Genomic DNA, 26849 nt, shown 5'->3' on the forward strand with positions numbered 1-26849 from the left:
CTTCTTAGATTGCTCTTGGCTTCTCTCTCCAGGCCGTGGACAGGGGCCGTGGCTATGGAGGCCATTCCCTCTCATGGAACTATACGGGGCCAAGCCCAAAGATTACATCTTTCTTATATTCTTCTTCTAGGTAGACAGAGGATACTGGGATCTGACATGAGGCAAGAATGGGGAAATCTCCAAGCCACACTGGCGATGGGAGGGGCATGGGTATTTATTGCTTAGTACACTCCTCCTTGGAATGTTCTAGAGACTTGGTTGATGCCAACAGCAGATAATCTCATGCTGATGAGAAATCTCCTGCTGGGAGGAAATGATCTAGAAGCCTTCTTTAATTCAGGGAAACTTTATGTGTGTGTCCCTACATCCTATGAAACACATCTTCTCTGGTGTAGTTTTCCTTTGGATATGTGCTACTTTTCCGTAATAGACACTGAAAGAGCTCTAAGGTCAGCTCACTTGGGAAAGTAGAGATGTATAGATTCTACTCACAGTTCTTTCCTAAAGCCATTTATCTGTTTTTATGTGGTACTGGAATTGAACCCCGGACCTTGTGTGAGCTAGGCAGGTACTCTACCATCGAGCTGCACCTGTAGTCCCCTTTAGGGCATTTTCAGTGTTGTCCGAGAGACTGCCCTAAGCTGTCTGGGTTAACAGTCATGCCCACTGTCTAAACTAGTCAGCGTGCTTGCAGGATGTGACCGTCAGCCGGGGGAGATGGAAGAGCAGGCACATGTTCAGCCTCATTGTTGCAGTTTTCAGTATCCTCCGGTGCATGGTAAGTCCTCATGCATGGGTGGTGGGTGAATCATCCTGGTCAGCATGTAGTAGTGATACAACCATTGACATATGGAGAAGATGAGCATGGAGTATGGACAGGTGGAAAAGATACAGCCTTGTCACCACTCGACTTGCTAAGTAGGAGTCCCATTCTTTGAGCTTAACATGGTGGTCTGGGCTTAACTATGCACACTGTGAGTCTTCAGTCTTGGCATGGTCAGGTGCATCTAACTTGGCTGCCTGGACCTTCTGAACCTGTTACCTCGTTTCTAAAATAACATACAAAGGTAAGACACAGTTATTTGGGGGTATAATTTTTCATATTGTCACTATTATAATGTTTTCTAACTTTCTACTTGCTGGCGCCTGTTTTTGTACGTTATTTTTTATTTCCTTCAATGTGTGGGAATGTAAGAGCCCGCTATATCTCTGTGCACCATTTGCATGCCTGGTGCCCATGGAGGTCAGAAGAGGAGATTGGATCCCCTCCAACTGAGGTTCCAGAGGCTTATGAGCTACCATGTGGGCGCCGGGAGTCGAACCTGAGTCCTCTGGAAGAGCTACTACTGCTCTTAAAAATAGAGCCATCGCTTTTGAAAGGCAGGAAATTGGATGGCTCTTTTCTGTTCTAATAGGGCCCCTTGCCAGCCAAGATGACCTTGCTTAAGGTCTGACTGTGAGGGTGCCAGGCAGCCGGAACCTAAGCGCAGAGGTGCTCACTCTGCAGCAGGGCATCTCTCATGCAGCATCTGATAGCAGCGTACACTTCCCAGGGAAGCACTGGGCGTTCCGAAGATGCTTAGCTGTGCCATGCATTGGATGTGTCCGCAATTGAAATTTGCCAACAAAGATTTGCATGCAATCTGTGATTTCACTTTTCAATTACAATTGCTTCCTTCTTGTGGTTGGAAAGTACTTGATGGTTTTCCTCTTCAAAGCACTTCATGGACACTAATCTGTCTCTTTTCTGGGTGCCAGAATGGGAGGAGGTGTGTGGAGTTGGATGGCATGGAGGGAAGGTGTGTGTGTGGGGCACGGGGGAGTGGTGACTGGATATCAAAGTAGAGGCTCCTTTCTTGCAATGGTCTTGGGAAGTGAGTCCTGGCTGGGGACATCCGGACCTCAGTTTCCAGAGGGAAGCAAAGGGCTAGAGGACATACAAGGTCAGAAATGGGAAGAGCCATCCCACAGATAAGCTGCAAGAAGCCATCAATAGGGGGTCATCTCAGACCCTGGGAAGAAGGCGGATGGATGTTCTGGAACAAGAAAACTCTCTTCTATCACTCTTTCCTGTGAGTGGCATGCTCTTGACATGTGTGCTGCCCCACGGCTCCTGAGACATGAGAGGAAAGCTTGCTCCAAGGATGATGGTTGGAGAGTGAGGGCAAGCCAGGCTTTTTAGCCTTGGGCTAGACCTTGAATTTCCTAACCCACAGTTTCTACAACCATCGAATAGCTAATCCATCCATCCATCCATCCATCCATCCATCCATCCATCCATCCATACATACATCCATACATCCATATATACATCTATCCTCCCTCTCTCCCTCCCTCCCTCCCTCCCTCCCTCCCTCCCTCCCTTCCCTCCCTCCCTCCCTCCCTCCCTCCCTCCCTCCCTCCCTCCCTCCCTTCCTTCCTTCCTTCCATCCTTCCTTCAACCAATCCATCACTACTTGGGCAAGGGCCAGGAAGGGCAGGTGCTGTGTTTGCATTCTTTCAAAGCTCATTTGCTGAAACCCAGTCCCATTAAGACGTGGTATCTTTGGGGAGATGAATGGTATCTCAAGAAAGAACCTACTGGGCACCGTGTGTGTGTGTGTGTGTGTGTGTGTGTGTGTGTGTGTGTGTGTGTGTGTGTGTGCGCGCGCGCGCACGCGCGCGCGCTCACTCTGCCACATAACTATCCAGTAAGAAGTCAACATATATGTCACACTAGAGTCTGCTGACACCTCTGGAGTTCCCATCTGTTCCACCTCTGTTGTTTATAAATTGTCCAGCCTAAGGTATATTGTTACAGCAGTTTGAACAATCTAAAAATAAATACCTGTTCATCTGTCAGAGTCCCTAGGGAGTCAATGAATTTTTATTCTCTTCCTGTGCTCAGCTGTATAGGAAGACTCTAAGAAACTCTGTTGAGTAAAAATTGGTCAACAGAGATGGGTAAGTAGAAGAACATTTGCAAGCTATAATGGCCCATTTTTGGTACTCAGTGTTTTTGCTTGTGAAAATGTGGCCCATGGTGGTAGGGAGCCCTGGGTACAGAATAACCTAGATCAAGGTCCTAGGACAGGTAACTTTGACTGGGACCTTCTTGGGGAGTCTGGAACTCCAGTGCCTTTTCCAGCTGGAGACCCTTAGGTGTCCTGACTGGCAGTGATTTTTAAGCCTGACTCCCTTTCCCACCCTTCCTCCCCACCACGGCTGGTGAAAATCTACAGGAGGCTGATAACTTGACCCCTGTCAGACAGAAACTAAGATTGATGGACCCAGAGTCAATCTGGAGAACTTGGATCTGGTAAAGAATCAGCGGCTGGTTGGAGCTGCTGTGGTGAGTACCCAGCTTTGGGCAGAGCAAGGACCCTCATGCAGCTACTGCCGGTCCTTTTTGTCTGGTTTCTTTCAAGTGGAGATAATTCCTTCTACCTGGCCAGACAGCTGAACTGTTTTCATTTTTTTTTTAATTCGGTAATAAATCTGCCAACCCTGCAGGGCTCCAGCCAAGAGCTTTGCTTGCTGCATCTACACAGAAGTCTCATAAAATGGCATAAAATGAAAAAGAAAAATGCATATTTCACACTTTGTCCGTTCTGGGTTATGGCGGTCCTCTATTCGTCCCCAATACAAATGTCTGACCTTCCCGCTGAGTTCAAGCACCCTCTGCCAAGCTGGAGGAACCACATTTCTCTGTCTCTCTCTCTCCCTGTCCCCTCTTCCTGCACAAGTACCCCAATTTTTGCGCAAGAGGACGCAGGGCTGGCTGCTACCTGTGTTACGCTGGTTGGGTGCTTTCTGGGCGAAAAACAGCATAAACGACTTTACTACAGCATCCCCATTAAAAATGTCCAGATGCCCCTCCCCCTCCAATGCAGCTACGCCCTCTCCCCCTATGCAAATTTGGGTAGACTTCACTGACATGGGGTATCCTGCCGCTGAAGCCAGACTTGTGTTTATTGTAGGTAATTTTCTACACAATCAAATCTTGCACAGTATTAGTTTGGTTCATATGCAGTGGACCCAAACAGCTCTCCAAGTTCATCTGCCTCTGTTCCCCTCCAAGTCAGTCCAAAGGGTCACCAAACAGAATATACTGTGCTCGTTCCTATTTTTAACCTTTCTGCCTCACCATTCCCCTACACTGAATCTGGCTCTCTCTCTATCCTGCCCAGCTCAGTCCTGTCTACTTTCAAGGTTGACTTCCTCCTTGAAGACTGTGGATTGTACTATCCCACACCACCTACTTCTTTACCCGGGACTTAACACTCATCACTCACACCATCCTTTTCTTTTCTTTTCTTTTCTTTTCTTTTCTTTTCTTTTCTTTTCTTTTCTTTTCTTTTCTTTTCTTTTCTTTTCTTTTCTTCCTTTCTTCCTTCCTTTCTTTCTTTCTTTCTTTCTTTCTTTCTTTCTTTCTTTCTTTCTTTCTTTCTTTCTTCCTTCCTTCCTTCCTTCCTTCCTTCCTTCCTTCCTTCCTTCCTTCCTTCCTTCCTTCCTTCCTTCCTCCCTCCCTCCCTCCCTCCCTCCCTCTCTCCCTCTCTCTCTCTTTCCTTTTTTTTTTTTTTCAAAGACAGAGTTTCTCTGTGTAGTTTTGGTGTCTGCCCTGAATCTCAATCTGTAGACCAGGCTGGCCTTGAACTCACAGAGATCTGACTGGCTCTGCTTCCCGAGTGCTGGGATTAAAGGCGTGAGCCACCACTGCCTGGCACACCATCCTTCTCTTGGCCATCTGTCATGGACTGCCTTCTAATGGCTATTCTCATTTTCCTATGTAATCATTCTTCTTTAACCTTTGATTCCTCCTCCTCGTCATTTTTATTCTGTGATGAAGCTTCAGAACACAGCCCAGGCTGGCCTAGAACACACCGTGAGTGCTGAGATGGCCTTGAACGTACAGTGATTCTCTTGCTTCAGCCCAACTGTTAGGATTACAGGTGTATGCCACCATGCTGGCTGTAGTACTTTTTTTACTTCCTTTAGTAGACTGTACTGTCTCAGAGACGTTGCTTTCCTTTTCATTGCCAAACACATCGCTTTTATTGTTTACCAAGCAGTAGGTGCTTCTTGGCTGTCAAAACAGTAAGACTGATGTGAGTGTGGCTGTGGTGGTGTGGCCTGATCTCTCTAGATTTGTGCAATCATCAAAATAATTCACACTTCTAAGGCAAGAGAGAGTCTGGACATGGGGGCATGGCCGCTGAGGCGTTTCCTCTCATTTGGCTGTTGCAGGAGCCTGGGTAGCTACTGTGTATCAGAAACTGCTCAGGAGTGCACTGATGGACCCTGGATTTCCTGCCACACAAGGCTCCTCAGATTTCCAAGGTCACTGTGGCCCTCTTCTTCACACCCCGTGCGTCCCTCAGGCTCCCGCGCACCGGCTGTATTGAAACTGGAGCGGAGCGGGGACTGAGTAACTTGGTGTCCTTTCAGCTGTGTGGACCGCAGCCACCGCCTGCCCCCTTCCTCTGCCTTTGCCCTGCGCTTCCCACCTGAAGGCCACTTTATGGACTGTTTTGATTTGTGGCTGCCATTTGTAGCTGTCACTGATTTCTTTGTTGTTGTTGTTGCCACCGCCGCCGCTACCGCTACCGTTTCCTCGCAGCTCGATTTTTAGCCCAGTGTCGGGGTAGTAAATATGGTTTACACCAACTCTGCTGGAAATAATGGCGTTTATGTGCTGAAGTTATTTCCAAAACCCGTGATATGTGTATACAAATAGACCCACGGCAGGGCCCTGAGACTGGGGAGAGCAGAAACTCAATAAAGCCTTTGAGATGGAGTATAAACAGGTGTCTGCGACAAGGACTAAGCCAGGCGGATAGGGCGCACGCTACCCCCCACCCCTGATGTTGGCTCTAAAGTGGAGCCTTACTGTAAACACCGTGCTCAGTGCTGGGGAGGCTGGAGGCGTCTTTGTGATCGTATGTACCTGCTCAGTGCTCACTTGCGTTCTTTTGAGCACCTCCCATTAAACTGCTTGCATTTCTGTGTGTTCACCCTCAGTGGTGTTAAACCTTAATTGCTCTGGATCCTGGTAGAGAAGAATTGTGCCAAGAAACTCTGGGATGAGCTTATAAAACTAGCAGCCCTCTTTTCTTCCAAAATGGCTGTCAGTCTGGCATCTCCGGCTTGTTGGGGAGACCCAGTCAGGGTGCGCAAGGTCCCTGACACTTCATGCTGGTCTTCTACGCCTAACCAAGAGCAAAGGAAATCCAGGTTGCTGTGGAAGTCGTGGGTCTGTCCTCTGAAGTTGGCTAGAACTGGTTTTGAGATGTCAGTGGTTGACTGGTGAGTCTGTCCAACCCTAAAACAGTGCTCATCTCCATGTCTAACAATCGTCTAGATGTGGAGCCCGCATCTCGACCCCAGATGAAGGTCTTGTCGGCCAAGGGGTTAAGAAGGATTTCAAAGGTGTCTTGGCTCCGTGTTAAAAGCCGTGTGACAAAGGCATAGGAAAGGTGCGCCAATTGCTCTCTAACTTGTAAATGCCAAGCAGAAATCTTGTTGCAGTTCCTAAATGCCACATTTCGGCGTGTTTATTGTGCCCCCCCAACGGGGAAAGATGGTGAATGGACTAATAATTCAGGAGCCGAGAACATGTTTATTTGATTTTTAGAGCTTTAGCAAATACAGTGTGTACAAACCCCGGTGCCAACAGCATGCATAATTCCTCCAGGAATGGGGCTGATAGAAACACAAAGCTTGCACGCTTCACAACTGTAACCAATATTTACACATCTGAGTGACTAATTCTCCACTCTGAGCGGGAGAACAATGGGCATAATAGTCAGGTACATTAATGCAGAGCATGCTCATCTGGTGACTTGGATATTTGACACACAAATAAAGTTGGAGGGCGGCACAGGGAGGGGGGAGACGTGAAGGCTTTTTATCTACCTGTGTAACCATACACCAAACAGCAGGTTACACGCCGCTCAGAAAATGCTGACCCAATGCCGTTCTGGTACCTCATGTGCCGGATTGGCAGATGATTTGCGGCACTGCAGGAGTTCTGTAGCTGACCTCATTAGCGGAACGTTTCCTGGCTTGTTAGCATCATATTTGTATAATTTACAGCACCTTCGTTTTTATGGAATGTGTTTCTTGCAGAATGTAATGGCAGCAATATATTTAACCTATTGCATTTAGGCATGCTTTTGCTGGAGGCAGCCTGTGGATATAAAGGGCATTTCCTCCCCTCTTGCATGGGCTTTTCTCATTTGGGGCATGGAGGCTGCTGCTGCTGCTTCTCTCTCTCTCTCTCTCTCTCTCTCTCTCTCTCTCTCTCTCTCTCTCTCTCTGTGTGTGTGTGTGTGTGTGTGTGTGCAAGTTTATGAATGTATATGGTGCCTGAAAGACACAAACAGGTCCTGAAGTTATGACTCTTACTTCCAAGGACAGAGGCCACTTCCAAGGACTGCGTGCTCCCTTGCCACAGGGTGTGACTGTGGATGGGGTGAAGCTAACTGGCCTCTCTGTCTTGCTTTGAAAAGATGAATTTTCAAAGGGGAGAAAGCAGCCAAGCAGATTAGCTATTGGGGATGGTTTCCTCTAGGTGGAGGGGGGGGGTGCAGCAGCAGCAAGTGATGCTCACAAGTATGTTGACACACTGAGGGAAGTTTGCAAGACCCCCTGAATGACCTCCTGGAGGCCTCTTCATACAGCGTTAAAATAGAAAATGAAGAAAATTTCCACGCCCCTCGGGGACAGATCCTGCCTTAAATAAATCTGTGCCTTAGAAAAATGTAAAGTTTATGATAGGGATAGGTGGTCTTATTCTCTCTTTGAGCCATGAAGGAAAGGTAGAAATGGCCAGAACAAACTATATGAAAAGGGACCTTGTCTTAAAATGAAGGTGTGTGTCTTGGTTGTTCTTTTTTAATTTAATTTAATTAATTAATTTATTTATTTGCTTTTCTCGTCAATTTGTCAGGTGCTTGAGTTATCTGGGAAGAAGAACTTCACTTGAGAAAATGCTTCCATCAGAATGCCTGTAGGCAAGCCTACAGGGCATTTTCTTGACTGATGATTGACGTGGGAGGACCCAGCTCATTCTTTGTGGTCCTGCCTGGGCAGGTGGTCCCGAGGTGTCTAAGAAAGCAAACCCAGAAATCCAGGGGGAACAAGCCCGTCAGCAGCATTCCACCATGGCTGCTGCTTCAGTTCCTGCCTCCAGATTCCTGTCTTGAGTTCCTGTCCTGACTTCCTTCTATACCGGACTGTGATGTGGAAGTGTCAGCCAAATAAATCCTTTCTCCCCCAAGCTGCTTTTGGTTTTTATCACATGCAATAGGAAGCAACTAATACAGCAGGTAAGAGAAACTCTGGCCTCAGAATCAGGAGCTCTGAGACCAGTCTCTGCAACGTTGGGCAGTTGCGTTGTCTCTAAGATTACAGTCCCAGGCACTGAGCTGTGTGAGCTCTCTCTGGAACCAGAAATTCCCATGTCCCAAGGCCTTCGTTTCTGCTGTTTTGGAGACAGAGGACAACTGAAGGCTGGAGTCTTCACCAGCCCACTATGCAGAAGCATTGTGAGGAGCAGTACAGAATAGAGAGATATGCTTTCCAGGATCCGGCTGTGGCCTTCAGCTCCCTCTCCTGATAGAGGTAAAGCAGTTGAATAGTCTCATAAATAATTCAGAAACCAAGGTAGAGTGACATTTGAAGCTCAGGTGAAAACTTGGGGGAGAGCGTGAGCAGCTGCTAACTTCCTTCCCACAAGTACTTTGGCTTCTAGGAGAAGCTTGCCTCATGTGGTGGTTTGAATAGGGATGACCCCCAAAGACTCATACATTTGAATGTCATTAGGGAGTGGCACTCTATGAGAGGGATTAAGAGGTGTGGCTTTGCTGGAAGAAGTATGTCACGGGGGGTGGGGCTTTGAGGTTTCAGAAGCCTGAGACAGACCCAGTGACTCTTTTTCTTCCTGCTGCCTGTGGATCTGGATGTGGATCTATCAGCACTCTCTCTAGCACTGTGTCTACCTGTATGCGATCGTGTTTCCTGCCATGATGATAATGGACTCAACCTCTGAACTGAAAGCCAGTCCCAATTAAATTATCTCTTTTTAGAGAGTTCACATGGTCATGGTGCCTCTTCACAGTGATAGAACATTGACTAAGATGCCTCAGGAACAAGATAAACAGGGAGGCCCTGCACTTTGTCAACCACAATAGATGGAGAAGGTAAGTACTGTATCAAAATGGGCAAGCTTCCTCTAATAGGCTAGTCAGTCTACAGTTTTTCCCACCTTCCTTCTGCCCCCAGCTTCAGAAATCTCAGGAACATCCCTGCTCCTGACATCTTTCCAATTGTGATGCAACTCTTCTCATTGATTTGTAAAGATCTTGGTTCTTGATTTTACTTTAAAGATCAAGTTTTCGCTCTAAATCCATGGGGGTTGATTCTAGGACTCTCAAGGACTCCCAAATCCATGGATGCTCCAATCCCTTGTGTACACTGGCATTCTTTGCATCTAACTTACACATATCCTCCCACACACTATCTCTACATTATTTATAACGTCTATTCCAATGGAAATGTTATGTAAATAGTTGTCACACTGTATGGCTCCAGAACGATCGCAGGGAAGACAGCCCAGCACCAACACTGTCAGCGCACAGTGCATCAAATCCGTGGGTATGAAACTAGTGGGTCCTGAGGGCCAGTAGTGTGTCTCAGTGTGTGCACTTGGGAGGGCTACAGTTTGTGCAATTGTTCAAAAGGCTGAATGTGTTTATTTGCAGAATTTGAATGTGTATTTATATTTGAGTTTTAAATATACCGTGTGCCTCCTGGTAGTAAAGGTATTAGTCAAACAAACAAACAAACAAACAAAAAAACAAACAAAAAACCAAACAAACAAAAAAGCAAAAGCAAAACCAACCAACCAACAGCCACCAAACAAGTGAAGTTGTTGTATGAATCTTCCTGCTTCAGCTTCATGAAACACTCGAATATTTACATTGCACCATTAAGTACTAGAGCTTCAAGTCAAAGTTTGCCTTCGGGAAACTGTCTTCATCTCAGCCACTAGTGAGGTCTGCATGGAGTTTGAGTAGACGTGTTAATAGCACAGTAAACGGTGGAGCTTCATCATCTGGCGTCTGCTAATTTGGCTGTTTTCAAATCTGTAAGAGAAAGGCGCTTTTGCACATGCTTATTAAAGGGTCGTGTCAGTCCTAGTCCTGACCCTTTCTTTCTCTTGCTTAGAAAACTTCTATTTCTCTTCCAGAGAGCGCCAATTGGGGCTGGGTTTTGTCAAGGAGACACCCTCTTTTCTGCTGGCCAAGGTTTGGTCAGATGGCCCCTGTCCTCTCTGTAAAGGCAAAGCCACCATTTCCCCACTCCTCTCTGTGGCCAGTTCCTCCACTTAGCTCCAGACAAGCAATTCTCAACCTGTGGATCAAATGATCCTTTGATAGGAGTCACCTAAGACCCTCTGAAAACACAGGTATTTCCGTTATGATTCATAACAGTAGCAAAAGTTGCAGTTATGAAGTAGCAAAGAAAATAATTTTATCTGAGGGTCACCACAGCAAAAAGGGTTGCAGCTTTAGGAAGGCGGAGAACCACTGGTCTAGATCATTTCCTTCTTGCTCAGTTTTGTGTGAGCTAGAACTCTGTACTATATTAATGCTTTCCTTTATCTTTAACACTTAACTGTGTCTGAATCTTTCCATTTTTTAAAAAAATATTTATTGTTATTTTTAATCATGTGTATGCATGTCTGAGATGCATTGTGCACATATGTGAGGTGCCCATGGAGGCCAGAAAACAGTATCAGATCTCCTGGAGCTGCAGTAGTTGTGAGCTACTGGATGTGGCTGCTGGGAACCACACCTAGGTCCTCTGCAAGAGCCATTACTGGTGTCTCCAGCCCCTGAATCTCTCCATTCTAAAAGATATGGCTAGTGCCGCCATCTTTGAATCAACTACTTCTTGTAATTTTCCAGCCACTCTTTCTGAGCAGGCTCAGCACACTCACTTCTGTGGCAGCTCAGCCCATGTGGGGTGGCTTCTGGTCTCACTCCATGTACTGAAACTGCTCCCCATTTACTGCCATAAATGGATGCTATGACCATGGCAACTCTTATAAAGGAAAGCATTTAGCTGGAGATGGCTTACAATTCAAAAGTTTAGTCCATTATCATCATGGTGGGATGTGGGCAGAAATGGCGCTGAAGAGTTCTACATTTGGATTCACAGGCAGCAGGAAGAGAGAGTGACACTGGGCTTGGCTTGAGCTTCTGAAACCTCAAAGCCCACCCCCAATAACACACTTCCTCCCACAAGGTCACACCCACCACAACAAGGCCACACTTCCTAATTGTACCACTCTCTATGAGATTATGGGGGTCTTTTTTGTTCAAACCACCACACCCATGGTAACTTGTAAACTACCAGACATCGACTGTAACAATCATCATCTCTACGCGCTAACAGTTAACCCCTTTCCTCTAGAACATCATATTCTCCTGGGGCTTGCTCTCTTTTGCTGGCCATTTCTCAGTTAACTTTGTCAGCTTGAGGTCATCTGATGACCGACCCTTTTGCTGAAGTCTTCAGGGTTTTGACAAAAATGTCTGAATTTCTACTTGTTTTCTCTTAAAGCCAAACCATTTTGTCAATCTGTCACAGCTTCCGTGGCCTCTATGTGATTTTGCCTAAGAACCTATCTTGAGTTTCTGTAACTTCTTACCACACAGGTCCCCTTGGATATACTATTGAAAAAAAGAAAATAAAGTGGCTCAGGTGAGATGGGAACTTATTTCTTTTATACACCCTGCTCAGAGTTTCTGAACATCCCGGGAAGGATTGGAGTGCCAATGATATTGTCCTGCAACTTTAGGGTTATGCTACAATGATGGAAATAGGCCCGCTTTATGACCACCCACATTCTCTGTATGCTCAGAAGAGCCAGCGAGATCCCACACAGTGGGCCCCCTGCCGATTTCAACAGATTATCTCGTGCCTCTCATTTTGGTCCTCTCCAATCCTGACTGACATTTCAGATTTCCCATGAGTCTTAGCATCCTCTGTGCCTTCTGTCAGCTCTGGGCTTCCATGCCTACTTCTCTCTGCAGGGGCATGTCTCCTGCTCCATTCTCTTGCTGGGTAAACTTCTATTCCTCCTCCAGAGAGCTCTGTTCAGGCTGGATTTTGACAAGGAGACATGCTCGTCTCCTTGTTCATCTTTACTACCACTGATGACTAATCCCATGTCTATGATCTGTATTTGTGACTATATTGTAAGCCCCAAGAAGGTCAGGGTGACTTTTTTATTTGATAAATAAAACATATGAAATTATGTGGAGGAAATATGCTGACTTCAAAGAGTTATTTTTTTTTTTTTGCCACTTGACTCACTTATAAAAACAGTAAGTAATGATTTCCTGCTTAGACATGGCAATAATAGCAACAACAGCTTCTGATGATTTGGAATGTTTAATGGGAAGAGAATTAGTAATAAACACAAATGACAGGCTAAACTCAATTTTAATAATGATAACTTCTGTTTAAAGACATACGCCTTTTATAATTTTAATTGTATAACCTAACTTGATCTTTGGAAGACACATTCAGAGATGTCAAATAAATTATTATGCTTTTGCAGGTATGCAGACTGAGATTTGGTGAAATAATTAACACAAGTCTTCCACTGAATAAACAAAGGAGCCAGAATTGGTTTCCAGATCTCTGAGTCCAGGAGCAGAGTCTTGCACCTGTAACAGACTATAATAGAAAATAGAAAGTACCAAATAGTGGGTTATTTGCTTACTGTGCAAGTATAAGGACCTGGGTTCAATCCTGAGAACCCACATGTGAAGAAGCTAGGCATGGTAGGGTACTATGGTAGTTAGAATGTGATTGGCCCCTATAAGCACATAGGGAGTGGTACTATTAGGAGGTGTGGCCTTGTTGGAATAGGTGTGGTCTTGTTGGATGAGTGTGTCACTGTGGGGTGGGCTTTGAGGTCTTATATACGCTCAAGCCCTGCCCAGTGTCTCAGACTACTTCCTATTGCCTGCTGGACAAGATATAGGACTCTCAGATCCTTCTCCAGTACCATGTCTGCCTGCACGCTGCCATGCTCCCTGCCATGGTGACATCGGACTAACCTTCTGAAACTGAAAGCCACCCATGAAATGTCTTTTTTTTTTTTTTTTTTTTTTTTTTTTTTTTTTTTTTTTTTTTTATAAGAGTTGCCATGGTCATGGTGTCTCTCTTCAGAGCAGTAGAAACTTTAACTAAGGCAAGTACATTTGTGATCCCTGTGTTCCTATCGGAAGATGGAAGGCAGAGACATGACAGTCCCTGGAAGCTCAAAGGCCAGCATGCTTGGCATGATCACAGTGAACAACAGAGAGACCATGTCTCAGATAAAGTGGAAAATGAGGTCTGACAGCTGAGGTGGTCATCTGCCCTTGACCCATGTGCTGTGGTATGCATGTAGCTGTACTCTCACACACAAACACACATCAGACAATACACACACATTGTACACACACACACACACACACACACACACACACACACACACACACACACACAGATGTAAGAAAATAAGAAGCACAATTCTGCTAATTCTGAGTTTGTGTTTCACCTAGGCAGTCATTTGATAATTATTTGTTGAATATCTAAGTGCATGAATAGAAAGACCAACAGGTCTGACAATGTTACTAAGATTTTACAAACACCTATAACTCACCAATTATGAGATAACAAACAGAAACAATAAAATATGCCACATTATGTAGGAGAGAGGTGAAATCTGGCCAACAGACTAGATAATCACTTTTAAGTGACTTCAGCAATCACTTTAAATAACTGTGTGGGTGTGGGAGGTTTGTATACACGCCTCAAGAATCCTGGACCCACTAATGACAGAGTTGACAAAGGAAGCTTTATTATAACTTGGGGCTTGATTGACACGCAAGACATAAAATGTGTGAGTAATACCCAGCCTGACTCTCTCCTGTGAGTGAAAAGGAACAGAGGACTCCGTTGTCCCTGTTACTGGTAGGACAGTACCATGGATATTTGTCTGTCCAAGTTTTGTTCTCTCTCCGACTCCATCTGAACATTTAAACATGTTCTAAAATGAAGAGGGGATGGTATCATTTATGGAACCCTACCTTTGAAGAAAGACCAACACGTCTTTCTGTAGTGTTGTAGAGTAGAAGACCTTAATTCAAGACATGGCTTCCCTCAAGGGAAGACCTTAACTCTGCAATAGGAAGAATTATACCAAAGGCCCACAGTTCTGATGATTCCAGGAAGGAAAAAGTTTGCTGACATGAGAATCTTGACTCTTTAAAGCTTTTTTTTTTAAAGATGGAATGAGTACATTTATGTATATGCAAGTGTATGTGTGCCTGTGCGCGCGTGTGTGTGTGTGTGTGTGTGTGTGTGTGTGTGTGTGTGTGTAGGTCAGAGAACAACCTTGAGTATCATTACTCAGGAGCTGTCACCCTTGATTTTTGAGACAGCATTTGTCATTGGCCTGGAGCTTGTTAACTAGTCTAGGCTGGTTGGTTAGTGATTCCCCCTAGGATCTACTGGTCTGCACCTGGCTAGTTGTCATTACAAACAATTACAAATGTGTGCCATCAAATCTGGCTTTTTAATGTGACTCCGAAGGAAGTGAACTCAGGTCTGAATGTTTGCATGGCAAGCTCTTTTTCCAAATGAGCCTCCGCAGCCTCCAGATCTCGCCTTATTAATATTTGGTTAGTTTCTGGGTTGACTCCTGTTATACAAAACCCTAGTGTATTGCTTGGACACAATAGGTGTTCAATAATTGGTGATGACTATGAAGAGAATGCAGTCAGCTGTGAAGAAAATACTTAGCTAGATTCAGATTTGAAACCCAGCCCTGCCTGTTAGATGATAAAATAACTTCCTAAGTTATCTACCAAGTTATCTAAACATTACAATCACAAGATTTTTCTTATCTGTAAAATTAGTAATAGCCAGTATGAGCAGGGTTCTCTAGCAGGTGTTTTTTATTTCTTATCAGTACTGTCATTTTGAACGCCCAGTGTTATAGGTAAGTTAACTGAGGCTCATAGACAGTAAGTAATTTGTCTTTGGTGGTATTATTTACCTAGGGTCTGTCAATGTCAAGACAAACTCAAGCCTGTATGACTCTGATTATTTTCTACTTCCTGACATGGGGTGTGTGAAGTAGAGGTGAGAGAAATGTTGATTTGTTGTGAGGATTAGAATCAGAGCACGTAGCACGTGTTCAGCACACAGAACTGTAGATATTATTGTTAATTATGTCGAGAGTGGTTTATTTATTCCCATTAATTAGTATCGGGAGAGTTTTGACATGGGATACCCATCAGGAGTCCTGTTTGGAAATTCCCTGGTTGACATGTAGTGGAAAATCAATAAATGCCTGTTGACATGTCAAAGATGTTGCAGTTGATACACATTAAAGGTCTGCTGTCATCTGCATTTCAAACTGAATGCTCTCCTCTCACACTCCCGTCACAAGCACACCATCTTGCTTCTAAAAGCTCTAAAAGGTTTTTTACATTAAATATTTTGAGAATTTCATAAATTATCTTTTGATTGCATTTATCTCTTCTTCGATCTCCTTCCAGATCCATTCCCCACTTTGTACTCTTTCAACTGTGTATTTTAATCACACACACACACACACACACACACACACACACACACACACCCATAAACTCCATTAGAACTTCCTATATACTCTTGGGTGTATGGCCACCCACTGGAGCATGTTAGATGTACCAAGGACCACACCCTTAGAGAAAGCTAATGCTCACTTTCCGGGCAGCTTTCAGTTATCAATAGCTCCTCAGCTACAGGCGGTCTTTCACGCTCGCTTTCCACCACCATGCTGGGATTCTGTGTGGCTTGAGCTTTCACACGCTGCCGTCACAATTCTGTGAGTTCATAACTGCCGTGCCGTGCTCAGAAAACACTGTTGCCTTAGAGTCGTCCGCTGCCTCTGACTGTGGCAGCCTTCTTGCTTCCTCTTTGGCCCTGATCCCTGAGCGTTGGGTGCAGGGGTGTGTGATATGCACATCCCATTTAAGAGTGAGCACTCCTGTCCTTGACATACCTCAACCAGTTGTGGGTCTCTGTGTTAATCACCACCCAAAGAAGCTTCCCTGATGAGAGGCACACTAGTCTATGGGTATAATGAGAAGTCATTGGGAGGTAGTTTAGTACTATGTCTCATTAGCAGAGGACTAGCTATAGGTTCTCCCTTAGGGCCTATAACCTATCTAGCTATAAGTTCTTGGCTCTGTAATTGTGCCAGGTATGGGTTCCAGTTTTTGGACTAGGCCTCAAATTCAATTAGAGAGTGGTTAGTGACTTTCATGCCATCGGTTGCTACTATTACATCAATGACCATATTTTGCTAGGAAGATTTTTTTTTTTTTGGAGATAGGGTTTCCTCATGTAGTTTTGGTGTCTGTCCTGGATCTCACTCTGTAGACCAGCCTGGCCTTGAACTCACAGAGATCCACCTGGCTCTGCCTCCCAAGTGCTGGGATTAAAGGTGCGCGCCACCACCACACGGCTAGGAAGATTATTCTTATAATCCGTAGAGTTCACAGCTGAATAAGATTCTTTTTTACAATTTTAATTTTTTCTATTGATTTATATACCTTAAATAAAAGAATATGAACAGTCTGGTGGGGGAAAGTCAGGTTAGAGGAGGCAAGGTAGTCAATGAGTGATAAACAAGTGAGATAATGAAGATCAATACATTTTCTGGTATGTTTTTGTCTAAGGACTAAGGATAAAAAATGCTTGACGCCTGTATAAGACTGGCAGTTACTTTTCTTATCTATGAACTTGCCTAACACCTTCCGGCACTATGAAAGCTAGCCAGTGGCCTGACGCTTCCAGGTCAGTACCATGTTGAATGACTCAAGTATGTGACGTCTTCAGCAACATGCTCTTACGGTCAGGTTCTGAAGGGTAAAAGAACAATGGCAATCTCCAGCAATATGGGGGGGGGGTCACTGGCCAACAACTCCAATAGGGGTAACCCATCCCTGGCACTGGGCCTTTTAGCTGTTAGCCTATGGTGTTTAGTAGGGGGATGGTTGCTCTGTTGTAGGGTCGCTCCATTTAAGGTCTGTATGCCTTAAGCTCTAATGTGTTCATATTTTAGAAAGCTTCTGTAGTAGTCTTTCATGACCTTTTCAGACCTAGTTTCCCGTCCCTAGATTCCCTCCTTTATCCTGCGCCCCCCCACCCGGTTTAACCCTTCCTGTTCCATTACTCTGCTTTCCACCTTTACATCACTGTGTTCTGTCTTCCCTCCCTTGAAGGGCCCCCTCTCCATGGTGTCTTACACATTTTTCTGACCTCTGTGGTTATTCCAAATGAGGCACACTTATCTAAAGATTAAAAGCTAACACCCACAAATACAATAAAAACATGTGAGGTTTGTCTTTCTGGCTTTGGATTATCTCACTCAGTATGATTTTTCTATCCATTTAACTGTGAATCTTACAATTTCATTTTTCTTAACAGCTGAATTATATTCTTTTGTGTAAATATGCCATATTTTAGTTATTCACTTATCCACTGATGGACATTTAAGCTGCTTCCATTTCCTGGCTATTGTGAATAGAGCAGCAACTTTCGTAATATACTGTAGGACAAGTAATTGAGAGGCAGCGAGTCCTCCTTCAGTATGGAGAAGTAGGCTCATCTCACACCAACCCTTCATAAACAGTAACCATAAGCTCTATATGAAATCTAAAAATCCAAGTACTTGCAGGAACTGGAAAGTGAATAAAATTTTGAAAGTTTCTTTAGATAAAAGGAAGAGTATTGGATGACTTTCTTGGTTATTATAACCACATCTGAAGTTAGCATCACACGGGGGAGCTAGCTCAAATTCCCACAGGAAGCCTGTGGTACCTCTGCCTTGAAGAAGCAGATGACAGAGGTTTGGGCACCTACAGTTGCTAAATATAAACCCTGTTCAAATCTCTGGCTGATTTCAGGATCAAGTGCGTGTGGGGCAGCATCCAAGACGCTCAGCTAAAGATAGAAGAACTGGACTGAGATTTAGAGGGCCTCCCGTGAGATGGTTTGTCATCGGAGTCCATTCAGCTCATCTGCTATTGAGACAACAATGGTTCTATAATCTTCAGAGAGCAGAACAGAGTTCAGAGGAACTCTGATACTCATGATACTCACAATGTCTAGAATATAATCCCAGAACAAGATGGATGCCGAGAAAATACAGTCCACAAAGACTGACTATTTAGTCCAAATACCAAATATATATGCTCACTACGATAAGAGAAAGCATGATTCAAGGAAACAAAGAAAATATGAAATCATAGCGGACACACAATACACTAAACAGAACTGCAAAGCAGAGTTTTGGGAAGTGAAAATGCAGAACCTGCTTAAGAAGGATGGATATGACATAGGCAGATTCAGTGATGCTACAGAGCAAGGTGAAACACATCTCTAGGTCTCAGAATAGAAAAGAACAAACAAACTAACGAGCAGATGAGCAGACACTGTGAGACAAAGTCAAAATGTCTAACACATGCTTAGTGTTGTAGAAGTGGATCAGAAAAAAAGGACTAATGAGCAAAAGTATACTGTAAAAATGACAAAGTCATATGAACATAAAGATAAAAATTGGAAAATGACAAGTAGGAATGAGTCTTCGCAGATTTCCCAAATTTGATAAATGGCTTGAGTTTACACATTTAAGAATCTTAGTAAATCCAAAGCAAGGTATATATGTAGAAAATTGTGTGGTGGAGCCTCATAGCCCAACTGTTCACAGACCTTGAAAAAAAAAATGGAGAGAAATCTTGAAAATCTTGAAAGGGCATATTACTTGTAGACCAATAAGCCACTAGACACCACACAATGATGGAAACCCATCTCCAAATGTATGATGTGCATAAGAAAACAAAAGAGACCAGTCTGCCCTGATTATATCCTGTGTGCATATGGCTTAACAACAAAGGCAGCACAGGGACCCTTCTAGTTTAAGCAAGACTGTTTGTACTCAGCAGACCTGAAAGTCCCCATCTGATGAAGTCTTGGCCTCCAGCTTTGGAGTCCTGGGAGGACCTAGAACCACTGAGATGTGAGGCCTAGTGGGAGGAAATGAGGTCATGGGGGTGTGTGTGCCTTTGGGGGCGTCTATTGAGTCATCCTTGCGTCTGCCTTTGCTCTTCTGCTACCATGGGACAACTAGATGCCCTCCAATGTGCCCACCTGCCGTGACACACAGTGCCATCTCAGGCCCAAAGCAATGGGGCCATGCTACCACGGAATGATATCTCTGAACCCAGGAGCCAAGACAAACCTTTCCCCTTTTTAAATTCATTCATCTCAGGTATAAATGGAATGCCAACACACCCACGCTACAACAGATGTTAGAAAATTTGTTAGCTTCACAGGAGATGCTACCATATGGAAGAGTGAAGAGCATCAAAACGGTAAATACCCTGTATAAATAGAAAATAGCACATTTTGTTTCTTTAAAGTGCACATTCCATTTTATACATTATAGGTATGTCTTGTGGGGGTTATGGTACAGTAAATGTGTCTAGACTATAGGCTCAACATTTGCAATGGATGAGGTGGCTCAGGGGCCTAAATAATGGAAATGTTTTTTTATATGTTGCATAAATAGTATAATATTAATTCTCAGAAGACTGTACATTTTAGTGCCTAGAGAAAAGAAGAATGATTCCATGAAAGAGTTTAATGTGGAAGTTACTTCAGATGATGTCAGTTATAAATTGCATTAATTAATAGATTCTATGAAACTTTATAAAAAATAAAAAAAAAAATGAAATGAAAACAGCCAATAGGGAAATAGGAGATGAAAGGATCAATATTGGCACAGAGACAACCCAAGACCAAGTTTCCAGCACAAAGGAGATTCATTTGCTTCAGAGGGACAGAGGGCAGAGATAAGGGACAAAGACAGGAGCTAGAGGATGAGGGAGAAGGGGAGAGGAACAAGGGAGAGGGAAGAGATATTTCCCCAAGGGACAAAGGACCGCCTCTGGATAGAGAGGAGACAGATGTGGCCCATAGGCAAATGGCAGTGTATTAAAGGTAAAGGGGAAACCCTGTGTTAGGATGAGTTGATTTGTTTTGATTGGGCATGTTAATTAAGGTAGCCAAAAAGGGGCTTTTGATTTCTGGACTTCAATACTTTGATAGCTGGATCTTGGTGGTCAACCTCAGGAGCAGGAAGTGGCCAAATAAGGGAATAGACCTTGGGGGCCAGCTTTAAGAATGTAGTTTGTGGTTTGAAAGAAAATCATCACAGGGAGTGGCACTAATGGGAGGTGTGACCTTATTGGAGTAGGTGTGACCTTGTTGGAAGAAGTGTGTCACTGTGGGGGTGGGCTCTGAAGTCTCCTATGCTCAAGCTACACCTAGCGAGACAGACCACTTCCTGTTGCCTGCACAATATGTAGAACTCTCAGCTCCCTCTCTAGCACCATGTCTGCCTGCACATTGCCATGTCCCACCATGATGATAATGGACTGAACCTCTCAACTGTAAGCAAGTCCCAATTAAATGTTTTCGTTTATAAGAGTTGCCATGGTCATGGTGTCTCTTCACAGCAATAGAAACCCCAACTAAGACATAGTCTAACAGTTTTTAGCAAGGCAGAAAAAAAGGGGAGAAGGGTAAGAGACATGTTTGCCATGCTTGGGCCTGTGTTTGCCATGCTTGGGCCTGCTAGAGCCCTTTCATGGGAGACTGGTCTTTCCTTGGCCTCCTTTGGGAATTACCTTGACTAGTTCTTGATGGGAAAATGGAGAATACTTCAACTTACTCATTCAGATATGCTTCTATCTAGTAGACATTTATTGGGTTTTGAAGTATTACATTAGCTATCGAGGATATAAATACAATACAACATAGTTTTTGCCTTCAAGGAGATTTGTCCTTCTTACCCATGAATTTGTGGAGACTCTCCTGACCTCTTCGTTGATGGAATCTTTGATATTGTTGGTTTGGGTCTTGTGAAGGGAAGAAACAGTGCGCTTCCCAAAATACCCACCTTCCTAGATTCAGATAATTGGTACTGGTCTGTGATGGTTGATACTGTCAACTTGATAGGATTTGGAATCTCCTAGGAAACAAGCCGTGGTACACACATCTTGATTAGGTTAGCCCATGGCTTTGATTAGGTTCATTTGAGGTGGGGAGAACCACCCTAAAAGTAGAAGGATCAATTCCCTGGTCTTGGGTCCTGGACTGCTTCTAATGGAGAAAGCAAGCTGAGCATAAACATTTAGCTCTCTCTGCTTCTTGCCTGAAGATGCAATGAGACAAGCTACCAACAGAACTTCCTTGACCATGAGTCAAAATAAGGCCCTTCCTCTTTAAATTGTTTCCCTCAGGAAAAGTGACGAAGGCATAAATGTCCAAGCAGAGCAAGCATGGGGGTGTGGTGGTCTCTGATTTTGTTTCCTGCTATGATGTGAAAAGCCCCAGGGCATAAGGAGGTTGTGAGGCTGAGGACTGCACCCTTGACATGGACTGAGAATAGTAGGTTACATTTCTGATTGGTGCTTACTTAGCTGTGTGACTTTAAACAAGTCATTAACCTCCCTGAGCCTCATGGGAAACACTAGGGAGTGAACTCTGCCAAAACTCTCAAAGGAAATAAATCACATTCTGTTTTCTAGGTCTATTTAGTGTTCCACTTGGAAGTAGGTGATTGAACCCTGTGTTTCCAAGCTGAGCCTTAGGGAAAATGAGTGACATTTGTCCAAATTCTTGGTTCTTGGTTAGGTTTTGTTTTCTTGTGTTGTTATGAATTGGCAGAGTAGGACAGCCATGTTTAAATTCTATCTCTATATTTACTGCTATGTGATTTTGGACCAGACGTCTCAGTTTCTGCACCTGATATAGAGTCAAATAATATTAACATTAATAATATTAATATTATTCCAATATTAATAATAATGGGGTGATCAGTTGTCATTCTCATTTCTTTTCTGTGGTACAAACACATTAATGTGAGTTTTGTTTTTTTTTTGTTTTTTTTTTTTGTTTTTTTTTTTTTGGTTTTTCGAGACAGGGTTTCTCTGTGTAGCTTTGCGCCTTTTCCTGGAACTCACTTGGTAGCCCAGGCTGGCCTCGAACTCACAGAGATCCGCCTGCCTCTGCCTCCCAAGTGCTGGGATTAAAGGCGTGCGCCACCACCGCCCGGCTTAATGTGAGTTTTGTAGTTAGTTCCAAGGAGGTACATCTGGGAGCATGTTTACAGATAGTTCTCATCATGGCCCAGAAAACATCTACCCTTCCATGGACAAACAAGCATGTTCCTTCTTTGCAGACATGATGCAGATGAGCATAGCAAGTAGGAACCTGTATGCTGAAGATGAAGGAGCCACAAGATGGAAGGATCCTGGGCCTCTGTCACTGCTTGAAAGAAAGCTGTCCTGCTCATTAGGGGTACCACTTTGGAATTAGTGTAAGTGTCAGATAAACTTCTGTTGTATTTGTGTTATCGTGCATTTAGATTTTTTTTTAACAGAATGAGCTAATTAATTTAGGAAGCACAACTTATGCAAAGCATCAGGCATGGGTCAACCGTTACCTATTAGGTTTAAAGAAGAAAAGTGCTCTGCTGTTTGCAAACAGTATTTTTGATTAGATCTGATGGCTGCATTGCCCTTGCCAAGGCTGTAATTCTGTCATCCATTCCTGTGATTCTCATTTCTCCAGCAAATGAGGCAGAGGTAGCAACCCAACATCCCCCAGAGGCATTGGAAAGAAGGAAGTAACTAATCAGGAAGGTAAAAGAACTTGGTTAAGAATCTCCAAATATAGCAGATAATGGCTGGTCCAGGCAGGAGAAACTAAATTCAACTTTTAAGCCTTTCTTGAAATCACTGAAGGGGTTTGAGCCATTATTAGACAAGGAGGCTGGGGCATTTGCTTGTGGAGACCTTATTTCTGTCAGAGCCCTTCTGTCCTGTGTGCTATTTAGACACTCTGTGAAGATGAGCCTTTGACTGTGAAGGGCAGTCCCAGTGTAGTCTGGGAACCTGAGGATGTGGGGCTGTGTAGCAGCAAATATCCAAAGCCATATCCCTTAGGTACCAGAGCTCTGGGGAAGAGACAGTGTTTTCTTAGTATCTCAGGCCCTACATAAGGGCTAGGTGTGTCTGCTCTGTACTCACTGATGCCCTGCTTCTGCCTCCCTCCCACACTTACCCTTTCTCCTCCTACTCATGAGGTATCTTTGTGTAGTTGGAAGGTGTGTGTGTGTGTGTGTGTGTGTGTGTGTGTGTGTGTGTGTGTCCAACCTGGTCTGCAGCTGCTCAGACCCAAATAAACACACAGGCTTATGTTAACTATAACTGCTCGGCCATTAGCTCAGGCTAACTACTGACTACCTCTTACACTTAAACTCAGACCATTTCTGTTAATCTATATGTTGCCATGTGTTCCATGGCTTTACCTGTGTGCCATTACATGCTGCTTCTTGGACGGCAGGCTGACATCTCCTGACTCAGCCTTCCTCTTCCCAGAATTCTCTTCTCTGCTTATCCCGCCTGTACTTCCTGCCTGGCTACTGGCCAACCAACGTTTTATTAAACCAGTGTACCAAAGCATTGTCCCACAGCATCTTTGCAGGGAGCCCTCATTGGCTTCTGTGTTCCTGGGCCAGCAGAGTTCTGAAGGTTACTTAGTAGCAGTGGTTCCTGCCCTTGAGGTGGGGGGTCCTGCTCCTCCTCTAGAACCCAGGGATCTCTGAGAACTCAAGAGACAGATACTAAACGACAGCAAGGCAGTGTTCCCAGCCAAGTCCAAGAACGGGGTCTGTGGGTGAAGTTGGAGAGGGCGCTGGTGGTGAAGGGGCATAGAGAAATGGAAGTGCCTGTAGTGTGAGGAGACCTAGGGTTCCAGATGCAGCAGAAAGAGGGATCCACTTGGGGTAAAGGTAGAGAAGTCCTGTCATACAGACTTGAGGGGAGGGGGGCAATGCCTGCCCTGTGCTGGTCAGTGCATCCCGCCAGGCTCTTCCCCTTGGTCAGGGCAGCCAGCTGGCGGATCTGCTCAGCCCATTGTCATCCAGCTCTGCTCAGCATAGCTTTCACTTCAGCTCAGCTCAGCACATCTCATCCCTCCCCCAGCCCAGCCCAGTTGAAACCATTTATTTCTCTTGGAGGAGAGGAGGTGGTGGTTGATCTTGGCATCTCTGCCGCTACTTCCCAACAGAGCATTGCCTCTCTCTCTCTCCTGCATCCCTCCCGGGGACTGGACCAGCCCAACCCACATTCCAGAGCATCTCCTTCCAAGGGCTTCCTTCCATGCTGCCTGGAATGCTCAGGACTTGTCCAATCCACACCTCCTGTTCTAGCACACTGGACCACCTTGCTTTTGTTACCCAAGGCACTGATGCTCTCTCTCTCTCTCTCTCTCTCTCTCTCTCTCTCTCTCTCTCTCTCTCTCTCTCTCTCTCTCTCTCCCCCCTTACAAATGGCTCTGCCGCAGCCCTGGGAGGGCGCAGCAGCACCGATCACGTCTCCATGGTTCCTTGTTAGCTGCAGTCTAAGCAGGAAAGTGACTGGGCCTGACAATATAATTTACATTGCTGTATAAAACTATCTGTGGAAGCCAAGCTAATTTGTGCCAGATTAGGCTATTTGTCTCAGCCACTGTCTAGCACCACAATCTATCAGAGGGCTGTTTTCAAATATCGCTTTTCAAGCGTGCCCTTGAGAGGCAGAAATTGATTGGGATCTTAGAGAGCAAAATTACAGCAATAACTTAAAAGAAACAATAATTACTGAATCATACCAGTGTCAGCACTCTGCAAAACACGAAATAGCCATCAAACCCCAATCCAATATATTCTGAAGCGAATTTATTGAATGGAAAAAGCGGTTGAGTGAGGGTATTTCTCCACCCCCCTCCCCTCCCCTTCCCCTGTACATATGGTTATCTCAAAACCGCAAGTGAATGAGTCGATAATTCTTGTCACCGACGGCTCCATTTTCACCAGGCAGAGGAGACCCATTAGCTGCCTGCTGCCGCCCTGGTTCCCTCTCCCCTCTCTCTCCTTTCGCCTCTCCATTGCCGAATCATTTGCTAGTCCCTGCTCTTCAAGCAAACAAACATGTATAACTAATCATCTGCTAAAATGCAGAGGGCCGCTAATAAATCTCCGCAGCTGAAATACTTTAATGGGTAATTAATTGATCCCGTTCCAGAGGAGTAATAAGATAATAAATTAGACAATATTTCACTCAGTCGTGTCAGGCGCCTAGCTAATGGCGCTGTAGGGCTAAGCTGAAGGATAATAAATTAGCCAGAAATTAACTGCTAAGAGGTTTCTGTAGAGAAATCGGCTGACAAGTGAGTCACACTCGTGATTCAGGGCCTGCCTGGGTAGTGTGGCAATCTCTATGAATGTGAACTTGGGCTTCGGGAGGGGGCCCCGTGGGGCACTCCCAGCCAGGCTCCAGCAGGATTAAGTTCCCAGCCAGAGAGTGCCTGTTGGGAAATACTCAGAGTGTGTGAAGTGGGCCAGGGCCCCTGCCTTGCACACCCAGCAGGGCCCTGGCTGCAGTAAACCAGGCACGACATGTGATGTGCTCTGGGAAATCGCTCCCCACTCCCAAGCCAGCGGGCTCTCTGAGCTTTTAATGGGTCAGATCCACTGTGGTGTGAGCGGCGGCGCGGGCCACAGGGCACCTATAGCCAGGCTGCTGCTGCTGCTGCTGCGCCCGAGCAAATATGCTAATGAGGAAGGGTGGAGTCTGGGAAAGAGACCCACGCTCCTTTAATAACAAGGCTATCACAGACATCAGGCAGGAAAACATAACAGGGGGAGATGAACTGAGTTATACTTTTCCACAGGTCAGAGAGGTTTGTCGGAGGGAGAAGATGTCTTGGTTTTATTAAGAACCTTGGGAGAGTGTTGACAGTTAATAGGGAATGGAAGGTCGCCTTCTCCCTGGAGGAGGTGGGGGCAGGGCTCAGACTGATGCAAAAGACTGGGGAAGAAGTCCTTCACCAAGAGACCATAAGCGGGGTACCAGAACCCTCTGAGCTCTGGCCTGTTGATCAGGAAACCAGTGCTGACTAAATGAAATGTGTACGAGAGCCGTCCAGGTTCACATCTTCTCATAGTAGAAGCAGCTGGACGCTGTTTGTGTTATTTAAAGGGAGGGAAGAGGGCAGCTGCGGAGATGAGGTACCCCTGCGCTGCTCCCCTCATTTAGGGACCAGATTGCCTGCACCCCTCCTGGAGATGTTGCTCACCTTCTCCAGCTGTCCCCTCTCTGCTGATGGTCAATGTGAGTGGACCTGCCTTCTGAGTCATTCCGGCTTTGGCAGTGTGAGTTGAAAGCCTAAAGAGAGCTTAGTCATTTAAATGAGATAATGCAGGAGTTAGGGACGAGAAAGAAGAAGAAATGTCTGTGGTTCTCAACCTTCCTGGTGCTGTGATCCTTTAATACAGTCCCTTCATGTTGCGGTGACCCACAAACATAAACTTGTTTCGTTGTTAATTGGTGACTGTAATTTTACTGCTGTTATGGAGCATACTGTAAATATCTGAGCTGCAGGATGTCTGATCTGCGACCCCTGTGGAAAGGCTGTTTGACCTCCAGTGTGGGCTGTGGTGGCATTGTCACCATCTGTGACTCCTTGTCTTGCAGAATCTGCTTCTCATCTCCCTGGGTGGCTGGTGAACCTCAGGGTGGCTTAAAGCTATATGAGCAGCCCCTGTGCTGGTCCTTTTGGAGTGGGTGGGGAAAAGTAGGGGAGTGGGGATGGTGGGGGTGGCGGTGAGGTGGGAGTTTCCCAAGGCCCCTGCCTGG

At 45.1% G+C, this 26849-nt stretch overlaps 1 long non-coding RNA gene across 1 annotated transcript; it reads left to right on the top strand.

Annotated features, from left to right (window-relative positions):
- The first annotated feature begins 7621 nt into the window (after positions 1–7621).
- On the top strand, positions 7622–22936 carry LOC121823487 (uncharacterized). The gene is made up of 4 exons (XR_013045380.1): positions 7622–9182; positions 11706–11751; positions 19373–19475; positions 22349–22936. It is a non-coding gene; the product is annotated as an uncharacterized LOC121823487 (long non-coding RNA).
- Positions 22937–26849: the final 3913 nt, after the last annotated feature.

This window comes from Peromyscus maniculatus, chromosome 17, assembly GCF_049852395.1.
Source record: "Peromyscus maniculatus bairdii isolate BWxNUB_F1_BW_parent chromosome 17, HU_Pman_BW_mat_3.1, whole genome shotgun sequence".
Lineage (NCBI taxonomy): Eukaryota > Metazoa > Chordata > Mammalia > Rodentia > Cricetidae > Peromyscus > Peromyscus maniculatus.